This window comes from Corvus hawaiiensis, chromosome 15 (genome assembly GCF_020740725.1).
Source record: "Corvus hawaiiensis isolate bCorHaw1 chromosome 15, bCorHaw1.pri.cur, whole genome shotgun sequence".
NCBI lineage: Eukaryota > Metazoa > Chordata > Aves > Passeriformes > Corvidae > Corvus > Corvus hawaiiensis.
In genome coordinates this window covers 2665206-2670321 of record NC_063227.1, presented here as the reverse complement: position 1 = coordinate 2670321, position 5116 = coordinate 2665206, and positions in this window count along the sequence as shown.

Genomic DNA, 5116 nt, shown 5'->3' with positions numbered 1-5116 from the left:
CTGGAGCTGCAGAGCTCTGGAGATGCTCAGCCGGGGGTTGCAGGGAAACTGAGCGCAGCAATTACACAAACAGGGGCTGGAGATCCCTGTCCTGGCTTACAAAATCAGCTCTGAAGGATTCCTGCCGCCTCCCTGCCCCAGACACCCCTGGGTGACACAGAGCCCCGCATCCCAAAGCCAAGATCCAGCAGTCCCTTCTCCTGGGCAGCTCCTCGGGATTCATCCCTTCCCGCGGATCCCCCCTTCCCAAAACCAGCGCGGCTCCCGCCGGCTCCTCTCACTAATTTTAGATTCCAGGGACGGAAGATGCGATGTAATTAAAAACCATAAGTAACTCCCGAGGACCGCCCGGGAGAAGAGAGGACAAAAGAGTAAGAAAGTGGCACCAACCAACCCCAAACCCTTTCGATTCTACAGCAAATAAACCCTGCCCGAGAAATTAAAGGGCGATTAACGTTTTGTGCGTTTCACTTGGATTTTTTTGCCCTTCAATTGGCAAATAGAAAAGGCGGCGGCTGGGCTTGATCCGGGCAGGGATCGCACAGAGCTGGCAGGGAAGAAAGCACCGAGGCACTTTTCCCTCCTTTCCTCCGGTTCTTTTTGTTGGATTGCCGGTGCTCCAAGACAAAAAAAAATAAAGGCTGCCGTTTAAAAGGTGCTTCCCCCTCTACCGCTGAAAAACGGGCTGATAATTAATGCAAAATTTAGGGAATAAAAATTCAGATCTGGTTTTATTTATGCGACATTCCTTTGAAATAATAATAATAATAACAACAACAACTCTCGAAGATATCCAAAACTTGAAAATTTTACCCAGAATAGGGAAAAAAAAAGTAAACATTTTGAAGAACTTTTGCAAGGTTTTCGTTTCTTTCTACCCTTTTCTTCTTGCCATGCACTTGAAATTTCTGTGTTTTATATACAGTAAATTACACATTCATCAGGCTAATGAAAACCCTGTCTCGTGCGTGTGTTTACGGGTTTCTCTTTCTTATCTATTTTAATTTTCCAGGCATTTCTTCCCAAATGCTTTCTTTCTGTAAAAGAAGCCGCGGGAGCACCCGGAGATTTTGCTTTCCGGAGAGGATGCAAAAATGGAACAATTCAGAGAAATCGATCCATTCCCCGTCAGACCTTTACAAAACCCAACAACGGATAATTTCCCCGCTTCCAAAAAAAAAAAAAAAGCCCGGCTCAAAGTCCTGATCCTGCTCCGGCCATGAATCGTCCGGGAGCCCCGGCGGGGCTGAGCTTTTCCCGATGCCTCCGTTTGCGGAATTCAGGAGTAGGAAAGGAGGAACCGGCTCTGCCAAACGTGCCCCTCAGGGCAAAAATAATCGCGGGTCCGAGAGCTCCGCGGTAGCGGGGGGTATTCCTTCCTTTCTTCTTTTTTTTTTCTTTTTTTTCAAATTTTGGTAGTTGTTGGTTTGTTGAATTTGGAGGGGATGTTGGCTTTTGAGGAAGGGTTGTTGTGGTTTTTTGAAATTATTATTACCTGAAAGAGGCGCGGCTCTCCCACCAGGACCGTCACCCTGGGGAGCGCTGGAGCATTTTCCAGGACAGCGGGGAGGCTCCCTCGGGGCAGCCCAGCGCCAAGTGCGGCGAAAGAAGCGGGGCCGAAGCGGGAATTCTCTTTTCTGGAGCAAGGGGACAGGCAGGAAAGGCAGAGCGGCCATCCCGACCAGGCCCCGCGGGAGCAGCTCGGCGGGGACGGGGAAGGGGACAGGAACACACACCGCTCCCGGCCGCGGCTCGCCCGGGACAGCCGATTTCATGGCTCTCCGGTTGTGGGTCACAGGCTGGGAGCAAAGGGGACACGGCCGGGAGACGCCAAAGAGGAGCCGGGGGTCACGGCTCTGTAACTCTACTCGCCCGGGTTCATCCTCCCATCCGTCTCGGCGGAGCTGATCCCTCAGGAAGGGGCTTTTCCAGAGGGTAGGGTCCGGCACGGATCATGCTGCGGGAGCCCCGGGGGAAGGCGCAGTCCCCGGACAAAACCTGCCGCAGCCCGGCGGGGCTGAGCCGGCACCCCCGAGCAGGGCAATACCTGGAACGCGGCCGGTCCCGCACCTCTGCGGGTGTGACTGGGCGAGGACAGAACACTTTTAAGACAAATAAAGCCCAAACATCGTCTCATGTTAAACGTGACCCGCCCCCCCCCCGGCCGGCCCTGCCCGCTGTCCCGGCCCGGCGCGGCCCCCCCGGGCTCCCGAGGAGCGCCAAGCGCGCACGGTGACATCGCAAGACGGATCGCATTTTACACGGCCAGCAGGAAGTATCCGAGAAGTCAGACCTTTTATCTCCTCTGGAAAACATCGTGCGGACAGACAAGCCGCAAACACCCTGAAATCTTGAGGCAGTTTCGGGCTTCCCGGACAAGAGCTGCTCCCGTTCCCACCGGAGCCAGTGGGAACCCTCTGCCCGAGGAAGGCAGATAGGGACAAAGTCCCGCCGCCCTTGTCCTTCGAAGCAGCCCAGACTTCACAGTGCCCGGAAGGGATTTCGTTTTTGAAACACTTTTCCTGTCCATCACCAGACACCGGTGTGCCCTGGCCGCGGGAGGCGTGTGACAAAGCGTTGTCGCATGAAAGTCTCTTCGGTCGTTTAATTCCCCGTCCCTAAAAATCACCGTGTAGGTCTTGCCCTGAGTGAGTTCCCCATGGAAACGTAACGAACAAGCGCTTTGGGGATTACCTGGACGCGTTAAAAAACTTTTTCTGGAGCGCAGAAAAGCGGCGGGTCCGAAATAAGCGCAAATAACGCGACCGCTGCCCAAGAACGGGGAGAGGGCGACGGGAAGGTTGCAGAACTCCCCCATCGCTCTCTCTTCACGAGCGAATCCAGCACAGTTACAGGCAGGGAAAAGAAGTTACAGGCAGTATAAAATTAAAGCTTTTCATCTATCTGCTCGGCTCCCAGCTTTCGCTTCAGCCTGGGGGCAAAACACTTCCAGCACCCGAGGTGCAAGAACCAGCTGAATTGTCAGATTCCAGGCACGGAGCCCAGGGCAGGAGGGAAAACTCTCCACGGAGGCATTTGCTATCCAAGTCCTCCTGCCCAACTCACCCCACCCGAGTCACCGACGGAGGCGGAAAGAGGCGACCGGGCCACCCCCGGGCGCGCCCCCCTGGCCTGCCTGGGAGCGGGGCTGGGGGTGCCCAAACCGAAACGGCACCGGAGAGGTTCATCCGCGCCTTTGCACCAATTGTCCTGTAATAAAGGAAAGGCTCTTTGGTGCCGTCCGGCTGCTGCGTTTCGTGCTGTGCCCTGACACCCGGCTGCCCCCGTGCTCTCCCCTCCGGTTTGCACGGAGGGAAGGGGCCCGATTATCTCCGAAATGCCAGGCGGGGTGAGCTGGGATCGGGAAGCGGCGGGCAGGGGGAGGCCGAGCAGCGGTGGCGGGGATGGTGGCGGGGGTGGCAGTGGCTCCCCTGGCTCCGGCCCTGCCGCCCGGTACCGGGGGTGTCCCGGAGGAAGCCCCGGGCTCGCAGCGCAGCAGTCCCGAGCACCGCGCAGAGGAGAGGCCCCTCTCCAAGGCCGGATTCACGTCAAGGTCAAAACTCTTTTTTTTTTGACGGCTGGAAAAGGCGAGCTTCGTTAGAGCTTGAAAAGACCGGGAGAAAAGAAAAGAATAAAAAACAAGTTTTTAAAAAATGGGGGAAGAAAAGGGGGGGAAAAATGTAGGAAGAAAAGGAGATTTTAGCTGAGGCAGAGTGAAGTGCCTGGACAGCTCCAAAGCCTTTTCCCTCTACAGAATTCGAGAGGGGTGAAAGCAAAACCTTCCCTGGCCCCAGCCGCCCCCCGGGACCCTCGGTGGGACCCCGCCACGCACGGCGGCCCCGCGATCCCGCCGGCAGAATTTATTCAGCCAGGGCTCGCCGGTTCGCAGCACCCCTTCCCAAGCGTTTGAAAGGAACAGCTGCCCAAAAGAGCCTGGGGAGCCCTCGGGGATCCGCGGAGATCCCGGGGTCCCGGCGGCTCCCGGCGCCACGATGGGAACCGGGAGATTGGCACTGGTTCTCGCAAGGAAACCCTAATAGGCTATTTCTGGACTACTGGCTCTTAACAAATCTATAGCACCTGAAGTGTTAGCACTCAATTAGTGACAAGGTTTCAAACCCCGGCGTTTACTGGCGAGGTATAAACAGAGTCCTCGGGAGATAGCTGGGAATTAGAACGGGAGGGGGCCCTGGACGTCTTAACCGGCTGGGATTAAGAGGAAAACTTTTTTAAAAGGTGCCATCTCTCTCTCTCTAAACAGTCCGAGGTGTCGAAAGCTCGGAGGGAGAGAGGATGTGCCCTCTGGAGCTAATTGCGGGGTTGGGAATTTTTTCTCTTTGTTTGGTTGGTCTCAGCAAGAAAAACCTTTGGTGTCTTTTTTTTATTTTTTTTTAAGAAAAAACAGCACAAAAAAAAACCCCAAAACACAAACCCCAAAATACAAAAACACAATAAATCCAGCACTAATCACATTTAGCAATCCCGGAGAGAAGCAACGAGCGGCTGTGGGCGACAAGCCTCGCCTGCGAGGAGCCAGGGCAGGCTCAGTCCCGAGGGGGCAGCGAGAGCTGCAAACAGCGTGAAGCCGGCGGGGGACGGAACAGGACATCCACATTTTCCCCTGACAGTCAGAAAAATAGCAGCGCGTTTTTCGCCCCGTCTGCCTCACTTACACCCCTGGGGCCTGGATCTGCAGAAAGTTTCAGGGCGCTGCTCGGGGTCCTGGCTCGCTTTACTTTTTTTAATTTTTTTTTTTCATTTTATTTAAACGCAATCAAAAACGAGCCCGCGAAAGGTAAAAGTGATGAGGGAGAGTTCAGGGTCCCTCTCCTCTGCCCCCGACCCGCGCCTCCGCCGGGACACCCGGGCAGGTCCCCCCGGGCTGGGCAGGACCCTGCGGGCTGCGAGCAGAGTCCGGAGCTGAGGGAAGCAGTCGCCCTTGTCCCTTCCGCTGGACAGCCGGAGCCTGGCTTCAGCGGGCTGCTGGAGAGCCCCGGGAAAGAGAGAGAGGGGGTGGGAAAGGGGGGAGGAATGGGTGCTGAGCCCCGACCCGGAAAGTCCGTGAGCTGCTGTATGTCAGTAACTTATTCATCAATCAGCCGGACACAGAGCAGAC